Source organism: Fulmarus glacialis, unplaced genomic scaffold (assembly GCF_000690835.1).
Source record: "Fulmarus glacialis isolate BGI_N327 unplaced genomic scaffold, ASM69083v1 scaffold7103, whole genome shotgun sequence".
Taxonomy (NCBI): domain Eukaryota; kingdom Metazoa; phylum Chordata; class Aves; order Procellariiformes; family Procellariidae; genus Fulmarus; species Fulmarus glacialis.
This window is the reverse complement of record NW_009204800.1, coordinates 22,484-32,383: the sequence shown is the minus strand read 5'-3', so window position 1 is coordinate 32,383 and position 9,900 is coordinate 22,484.

Genomic DNA, 9,900 nt, shown 5'->3' with positions numbered 1-9,900 from the left:
ATTCTATGATTCTATGATTCTTTTTCTCAAAAAATCAAAGGGTGGGGAGTGGGAAGAGTGGGAACCTCAGTAAATTTTAGTTGGGTTTCAGCTTGACTTCAGTCTTTCTCTGGGGAAAAAAAAAAGGTAATAGCATAGCATTTCTTTTACTTAAGTTAGTGCTGGAGAAAACCTGCATTCCTTAGCTCTCTGACTAGATTCCACTGGCACTTGAGCTGTCAGGCCAGCTGAGCCCATGTCACCCCTCATGCAGCAGGAAGGAATGTATTTTTCTGTTAATCTGATTTTTTTAAATCTTCCCAGCTTGACATCAGTGATTATCATAGTTCAAAGCTGTAGAATGTAAAGTGTTTTATCTCTCAATTGCAAGCTAATGTCTGGCATAACAATTTTGCTCTGGCAATTGGAGGGGGGTAGGCGGGAGGGGGGCAGTTGGAGTTTCTGATTTGTTCTCCAATTACTCAGGATAGTGAGATACTGAAGAGACTTTATGATCTTGAATCAGTTACTGACTGCTACCAAGAGTTGTTGCTTAGCCTTTGTTGTGGCAGATTTTTACATAGTTCTCTTGCACTTTTTTCTTGCAAAGAGATTTCCTGCACATGGCTTACTAGTTTTAAATATTTTGGTGATGCTGATAACTAACCTTGTTACTGTGTGGCAATGGAGGAAGTAAGCTGTGAGGGGGTTTGTAAACCTGATGGATCTAACCTCTGCTTTCACAATTGAATGTAATTCCTTTCTTCAGACAGGTTTTCCAGTTTGTTTGTTAGCTGGCCCAAAAACTTGTATTTCTGTTTCATATAGTATAATGGTTCCTCAGAAGAGTGGTTCTCTTCTGTTCCATTGCTTTTAAATTTGGAGCAACTTCCTCAAATAGGACAAAATGTTCTTGGGAACAAGTGTAGCTTCCTATTACAGGAGATGCTTTTAGTCAAATTTGCAGCAATATGTCTGTTTCCCTTTTCAGCCACGCTCTTGTAGCAGGTAAAGGAACTACATCTCTAAATGTGTTTATCTTACACAGATTGAAAGGATTTTTTTATTAATTTCTATCAAACTTCTAAAAGGATTTAAACAGTTAGAAATGGTACCTATAACTTCTCAAAGTAGTAGCAATTATATACTGTCAAGTGTTGGTGGCACTTTAACATCCTTATCCTAATGTGGAGTTGATTTTTCAGCATTCTTCTAATGTGATACAGCAATAGCCTGCTGTTATATGTGGACTGGATAATATTATGTATTTGTACAGTGCCTGGCACAATGGAGCGCTAAAATGCTAACAAATTCCAGTGAAAAAAATTCTGGTTGAAAGAAGTTGAACTTTCTGATGTCTCTTCATGACTCAGTGTCAAATTTAAGGATTAATTTTTAAGACAAGTTTGTAGAGGCTTTACTTCTGTACAACTTTGAACTAACAGTGACTAGGATTATTCCTTTTGTATGCAAGAAGTGAAGCCAGGCTTTGGCCAGCTTTGCCAATCATGGGAACTTAACAAAATAAGCAGTTTTAGCCTAGATATTTGTATGTACTGGATTGTAACCTTTAAGTTGCTTGCTTAAACTACCTGATTTTCCCCCTTTGTTTCAACTGAGAATAATAGTAGCTTCATGTTACAGAGCTACACTGAGAAAGTCTGTCCATCCAATCAAGCATGTTCAATTGCTACTGTCTACAGTAATAGGGCCAAACAAATCCATTGGTACAAAGAAAAGTCCCACAGGTTTCAATATTATGTGAACTAAGCTTTCCAGTAGGGACTGCAAGAGTAAGAGTAATGCTTTCATAATGCTTTAATTGGGTGAACATAGAGAAGTAGAATGTAATGTATATTAATGTTAGTTCAAAGCACTGTTTTAGAAGCAGGCTGGCTCCAGCACTGTTTTGGGTGGAAATAGGTTTTAATGGCTGAATGTAGACTGTAAAAGTGGCCAAGAGTAGATTCTACTCAAGATGGCATGGAAGACAGTAATTGTTCTGAGTGCGAATTTTTATCACTTAATTCATTCTACAGGCCTAATTTCTCAAAGGAACCACTGACATCTAGGAATGAGATTATACCACTCTTATTGGTTATGTCATCCCATAGTAGAAGGTTCTGACTACATTGGTAACATCTGCTGCTATGCCATAGTTTATTAGCCTTTACCACTTAATCTCTTCAAAGAATAATTTTCTTTTTCAGTGTAAGTCAAGAAATAAATAGCAAATGCTGTTGAAAGTAGTTGGTTTTAAAGCTTTTTTTTGATGTAAAAAGTAGTTTGTTACTTGACCACATGATAAGTTTAAGTTGTATTAAAAACTAATTTTAACAGCAGAGTAAGTTTTCATTTAACTCAGAACTAATGCCAGATCAGACATTTCTGTGTTTGATTTTTTTTTTTTAATATCCTCTATCAGTTATTTCTGCTGAGTGGCTGCTTTGTAATAGTTTGCAAATTCTTTGTGATGACTGCACATAAGTGGGTCATCTTCTACATGCTCTATTCCTTGCAGAGCTGGTATAAGTGGTCACGAGCACTGAAAGCAAAATCAAACTGGAAAATAATCACATAATACCAGGTTTCTGACACACTTAAGTTTTAAATGGTACTATAAATGAGCACTGTCCCTTGGAAAACAGCCCACCATTTCTAGTCCTTATTCTATTTAATGTAACTAGATATTGTTGTAGCTAATTAAAACATCACCTTTAACATGTGAACAATGATTTACACCATTAACTTATTGTACACTTGAATTAACTGTTAGTTAAGTACAACGAGACTCTTATGAAAGACAAATTGTCCAATATGTTACAGAAGGTGGATAATCACTGTGAAATACCATGTTAGTACATATCGTGCTGGTGAAGAAACATTTACTGTGGGAGGGCTTATGCCAAAAGGTGACTGCTGCAAGTTTCTGTCGCTTCAACCATGTATTAGTGAACACATGAAGATATTATTAATATAATATTAAAACCTCAGTAAAAAAATGTTACTTTATCAATAAAGCTGATTTTAGATGAGTATGTTTCCCTTGAGGGAAACAGTAGGATTAAACAAAGTCAATGAGGGACAGAAGTCTGTCTAGTTCCTGCATTTGCAGGTTGACTTAAGTAAATAGATTAAGGTACCATCTCTTATGTATTCCTTCTCTGCCTTGGTACATTGTTTAGCACTAAACCTGTTTTAGTTTTTGTAACCCATTAAGGTAATGGAAATAGATAATTGCTTGATGGGGCTGCAGCACTTACGACAGGCAGATGAGAACAAGTTCAGTAACTTGGAAAAGTGTCATGGGAAGAGGTGGGGGGAATTGTCATAAGAATTTCAGAATTGCTTAGAATGAAGGGCGGTCTCATGACATGGCTTTGGCAAAAGAGTTACATTTAGAACATGTTAAAAAGCAGTGTCATGCAAATGGTGGCGTGGTGAGTATTCTTTCTCTATCTACTGATAAATGCATCGTGCCTATCAGGTGAGTCTTTATTCTGATTTGTTGTGTCTTAAAATCAATGATGATTGGTATTCCTTCTCCCTCTGCTATTAGAGGTGTTCAAAACTGCTTTTTTCTTTCTCATGCTTATCAATATTGTCTTCCTGCAGGGAACTGTTACTGTCTTGAACTTCGAAAAAAAAATTGTTATTCTGGAACCATAGGAGGGAGCTCCTGAGGGAAGCAGTGCTGACCTTTCTGTGGAAGAGAGAAAATCAGTGTTGAACAGTCTGGTATTCAGAAGTCAGTACAAGTTTGCATATAACAAATAGAAGATCCTAAAATTTGGTGTCTGGTAGCCAAACTACATTTTCAGTTGTGGTGCATTAAAATGCCTCATGTAGCTAACAATACTTGTCAAATTAGCAGTGTTTTTAAAAAAAAGTAAAATGGGTTATAAAAAGTAACAACAGATTTTGTAATTATCTAAATATTAAAGTGAAATTAAGGCATTTATAGTGGACATCTGCCTTGCACCTGATTTAGTCAGACATCTTAGAAACTTGAGAGGAAGAAACTTCTCTACTGCTCTGCATCTGAAACTTATTCAAGAAGTAACAGAGAATACATATTAATTTGTCTTTTCTTTTTTCGCTCGTTGAATATTTTCTGTGCCAACACATGGATAAGTGAAATACCAATTTAATAATTTTGTTACAGAGACCACCTCCAACTTAGTTTGTCATTCTGATGAAGGAAAAAACCAGCCTGGGGCGAAAGTCTGTAACTACTTATGTGAAACTATAGCTTGGGCTGGTTTAGAGACTCTGTGCAGTACAGCATTTATCTATATTAGAAACACGAATTTGCATAGGCCACTCTGCTGTATCTGGGAAGAAATCTTTCTTCCACTTGATATGATCTATGAACTTCCTATGGTGGGGCTTTTTATTACTCTGTTACTAACAGAGCCAAAAAGACTTAATCTTAAGTAAACTTTCTAGATATTTCTGCTTAACACTTGGAAGGCTGGGGGAACAGGATGCATCTCAATTACTGGGGGGGGGCGGGGCACCCGCTGGGATCCTCATCAACCAGAATTCTCTCCAACATGCAGATATTAGCAGATTGTCAAAGATGATGCAAACCTACCAGCAGCATCATGGTGTTTGGTGGTTGCTTGCTTTTCAGACAGGCATCTGAATAAGGAGAGAATTTAGCTCTGATATCACATGTGATATCTTTTAGTACAGTACTAATCTGTGTATACATCTGCAGCAGCATTTATATTAAGAGGTGCTCTGAAACTTAGTGGTGATTCACAGGTCTGGGTACATGGAAATGAACTGGAAGAGCTTTTGAAAACTACACGCTTTTTGGTATGAGGCACTTTCCTTAAATTTCCTTGTAAGGTGAAAGTAGGTAGTTGCAGCTGTGAATCTCATTTGTAGAGGACAATTGCTGTATCTTATTTTTCCAGGTGAGTTTTGTATATGTTCAAAGGTCAGAGCTGACGTAGGTTATTTGACTGAAGTGGAGTTGCACTGTCTTAAAGTAGTTTTAACTCAGAAGTACTGGTTTAGAAGAAGAAACTCTTGACAAAAGAACAAATTTCCAAATTATAAGAGTTCTGTAAAAAGTATCACATAATCAGTATGTGCTTTTATTTCCTTTATGTTAAGTTGTGCATCCTGTAATTAGCTAAACCATCCAAGCCTCAGCTCTGTACTGGTAACAGAGTTAGTAGACAATACCAGCATGAATAGAAGTCTTTTGGTACCCAAATAATGTCACTTGCTGGTTTCCATATGGTTCTTGTTTCATAGTTATGTATTTTACTTGGACAGCAGGATTTCCTTAGCCTCAAGCCAGTTGAATTTGTCTTAATCGCGAGTGTAGACAGGTAGGTCAGTTTGCTGCTATTAGGGACCAGATGGCTGGAGTGTTCTAATTTACTTGACTTATTGCCAGATGACTTTGAAATTGTACCTTGCTATGCCTGGAATGCAGTCTCCAGGGTAATCATGAGAAAACCAGGAGCCAGTATACAGCTTCTATATTCACTGAAAGGCAAAGTAGGTAGGCTCTGATTCAGCAGTCTCTTTAGGTTCATGCCTGGCTTGAAGGAAAAGTGGTCCTGTTGACTGATGTCATTGGTAGTATATGTGCATTGTTTGGTGTAAACTAGAAGCAGGAAGAGAATTCAGCTGCATATTTCTTTGGACTTATTTTTCAGTCTGTAATTGCATTAGTCTATTCCCCTACAGATAAGTAGAAAGACTTAAAGCTTCTTAAAACACTGTTAAAGTAACTAATTGCAAGTGACATACCAATCCCAATTATAATTCAAAGCAAGATGAGAGTAGAATGATGAAGAAATTGGAGGCTTGCTCTGTTAAATGCTTCCAAGAGAGCCTTTGAAGGAAAAAGAGTTTTGTGTTTAAAAAAAAAGAAAGTTGCATTATTGTACCTTATTATACCAGACTCTTTTCAGTCTTATTGGATGAGAAGGATTAGATTGTGAGGAGTAACCTGTAAGCCTGTTCTCTTAGACTTTTCTAAAAACACTTCAACGTTGCTTGTCTCTTCCGTTCACAGTCTGTAGAAAGTTCTACCTTTGCTGGAAGCTGTTTACGTCATCTGATGATTTTTGAGTGACTTGCGAAATTTAGGTGTAACCAAGAAATTTCATGATGTACCCCAAAGCTGTTTGACTTGCATCTGGCAAAATTTTATGCTTTGCTGCTCTGCCAGGATGTATGCAATTCTGTTTTGCTAGCATTTACCACATGGATTATGGTAGTTGGGAGTCAGGGAATGGTAAAACAACATTCACTCCAACAGCTGTATTTCTAAGAAAGAGCTGAGCGAAATAGCTTGAAATACCAACAACTGGATCTGCTTGATACTGTAAATAAAAACAGAACATGGGTTGCAATCAAAATACTATGACTGACAACAGTGAAGGTAAACAGCTAAGTCCTGTTTGCTTTTCTTCTGCTGCTCCTTCCCAAAAGCTTTCCTTGTAATTTGACTCCAATGACTGGTTTCACAAAGGGAAATCTGAGCAACTGTGAAGTAGTTACTGAGCCCTTGCCACTTTGAACTCACTGAGACAAACTGTCTCTGAACTCAGTTTGAGTTAAAGGACCTGCTTTCTAGGCCTTCAATGGACAAGCCTTGTGGGGAGGGATGAACTCCATGAAAGGTATAGGATACAAAACTGGATACCACTAATTTCAGTCATCATTTTTGTTATATTGTCATGTGTGAGTAAGACCTCCTCAGTCTGTCGCATGAATTCAAAATGCTTCCATGAAGATTTAATTCTCTCTGCCTATGTTGTATTGTTTTTAGTCTGGACTGAAATGTACATCATCTATGCCAGCAAGGAGTAGGCATAAATTTCGTGTAACTTTGGCTTGCTTCTAGCTCTGCTTGATGGATTGTCCATAGTCTTGAAATCTAGGTCAGTTTTACTTTCTTAAAGTGCGGGGTCGGGGAAAAGGACTGGCAACTCTGTTTTGAGCTGGATTCTAGACATGGATATGCAATGTAGAAACTGTTGTCATTGTGCACTTATAGCAAATACTTAAGTTTTTTCAGGGCAGCTAAAGAAATTGAGAAGGAAGTTTCAGAGAACTTCATGGAACTGCACTGACGTACAACAAATTTCTGATAAGATGCAAGGAAAATTTCACTTCCAGCATTTGGCAAATTGTCAAATTGGTATTGTCAATATAGGCATTGAGAAGAATCTTTGTTTAAAAAGAAAAAGACAAAACAAAAAAAACCCCCAAAACCACCCCCAAACAATAGACTTTGGACTCTTATCTTAGGTATTTTTGTGTTTTAATCTATATGATACATGCAGTTTGTACTTTCAAACTTCTAGAAGAGAACTAGATACTACTGGGTGTTTGTGGTGTCTTTGTTTAACCAAACTCTTAGAGAATTACAGAAGCTGAAACTATTTTTCCTTCTCGCTGAATAGCTGTTCTTTGCTCTATCCAGCAGGCTAAGAAGATGGGGAAAGGAACTTTGTGGGGTGCTCATGTCTTGTCTTTCCTGCAGTACAAGCAGACAAAAAGCTGCAAAACTGGTTATAAGGAAAAACCTCAGCCTAATCAGAAAGTTTTCTTCTTGCTTTTCCATGGAGAAAATACTCCCCAGCAAGAAGCTTAGAACATACTGATCATCTTCTAATTAGTGGCAGATAAGAGTGCATGAGACCTACAAGGAAGGTTAAAAGCCAAAAGCAGCAGGAAATCTCAATCTCCTCCTGGTTCTTCTAGCTGCATTCCTAGACGGCTTCTCAGCGGCTGTATATGCCCTCTGACTTCTGCGTGTCCCATTTCCTTTAAATTTCTAGACTTGTCAGCCTCATGTTCACTGTTGTTAAGTAGCAGGGAGCAAGCAGAGAAGTAGCTCATCCTTTATCTCAATTCAACTGGTTTGCCTCTCATCTCCCAAGAGTCTGAAAATGAATATGGATGGGTAAAAGTTGTAACTATGAAACTGTCTTGGTAAGTTTTGCTTGAGAGCTTCTCTTCCTCTGTGCTGCTCTGGGCAGGTACAGTGTTCAAGAAATTATGGTGTCTTTATTGTGTTAACGAGTACAGTTTCTTTGGAACCATGAGTAATGGCCACTTCAGTATTATTTAAAAGCAGAAGCTTGTATTCTATGGAGGCTGTTGCTTCCCAGTTAGTTAGGGAAAAATTATCTTAGGAGGCAAGAAAATCTGAACCCCAAGTAGGAATCCTGTTTTTTCCACATGTATACTGTTGGATATAAATAAAATACAGGTTTCTCAGATAACTGTTCTGTATTAGCATGAAGCTCGACAAGCCTTCTGTCTGAAATAAGGAATGTGTAGGTATTACATCTTAAGGGGAAAAACAAAATCTTCATTCCCTTGGTATTGAAGTATGGAGAAGGTAGAGTTGAGTGAATCTCTACCTTGTGTTACACTGCAGTGTGTCCGAAATTGCTGAGCCCATGTAAAATTCAGCCTGAAGAAACAGGATCTTATTAAACCAAAAAGTAAGAAACAAAACAAAAAATCCCCCTAACCACAAAGCTAAAAAGGAAAACCCACAAAACTCTTTTGGGGTTGTGTATTTCTAGTCATGAATGTGGCTTCATGTTTTGAGACTTTGCCTGTTAAATAGTATGCAGAGAACATTTGTTCTTGACATTCTATCTCTATACCTTTGCTACAAATGCAAAGAGCAACTTCTGGAAAGGTTAATTAATAGCTATGGAAATATGAAATGCTTTCCTTTGAGCAACAAGGTTTTATGTTTAAACAGATTCAGTGAATATGTGCTGTATTGGTGCTTAAAATATGGTAAAAAGTCCTTTCTTCTGGAAAGGTAAGGGGCCTTTTTAATAGAGGCCTCATAGGAACTGCCTGAAATCTTGTGTCCTGTCTGTGTGCTGTATAGTGTGGAGGATATTGGAGGAATGAGTATTTCAGCTTTATGATGGACTTGAAAGAGAAATGATCTGGTTTTGGAGTTTAGGACAAAGAGTGTGTCTGTTTCAGGAAAGTTTTGAGGTTTAAAACTCCCCACAAAAAATGAAAATGGGAATTGACTCATATCCTCTATGTTACTTTCTTTTGAAGACTAAAGATCCTACCTAGGCATAGCAAAGAATGTCTGTATGTATAAATATATAAAGTGTATATATCCATCTATAGTTAGTTGATAATGCTTTTTTGAGTAGTGAACTTAGATATATCCTTTTATTGAAGAAACTTACGCTTTCCAGACTGAATGAAGAAATACTTTTTGTATGGTCTAATAGAACTAGAAGTAACTTGCATCAAGGGTGTTGTAACTTGAGCAGAAATTGTTTCTTAGTTGCTCCTGACTGGCTGTTCAATATAAAATAGCAATAATGATTGTTAGAATTACCTTCAAATTGAAGCTGCCCCCCTGTTGCAAGCTTTATTTTTCATGCATTCTTTAAAAACTGTATATCCTCAGAAATATTTTTTTTTAAATAAACTGAACTATATGCAGATTGGTACAACTGCAAGAGAAATAAATCGTGAAGGCAATGGGATTTCCTCCAGTGGTTCTCTGGAAATAAAGTATTACTCTTCATTTTCACCTGGTGACAACCTTCTGTCTGAACAATGCGTAATCCACAGTTTATGCAAATTAACCCTTTTCTGTGTGATCTTATCATGCATGTGTGCATACAAACGTGGGAAATATAAAAACTGTGTTTTGTGAGTGCAATGCAAATAATCAGAACAAAGCAGGCATACTCTCTGATGGGTCATGTAACCCTGTCCCAAGAAACGGGGCATGAGATACATTTATAATTGTGCTCCTGAGGCATTGTGTGAAATTTAGGAGTCAAAGCAACACTGCCGTGCTGTGCACTACAAGGGAGCATGGCTGTTAGTGAGCCTACAATGACCATAAGAGACAGAAACCTATCATAACTATCATAAAATTGA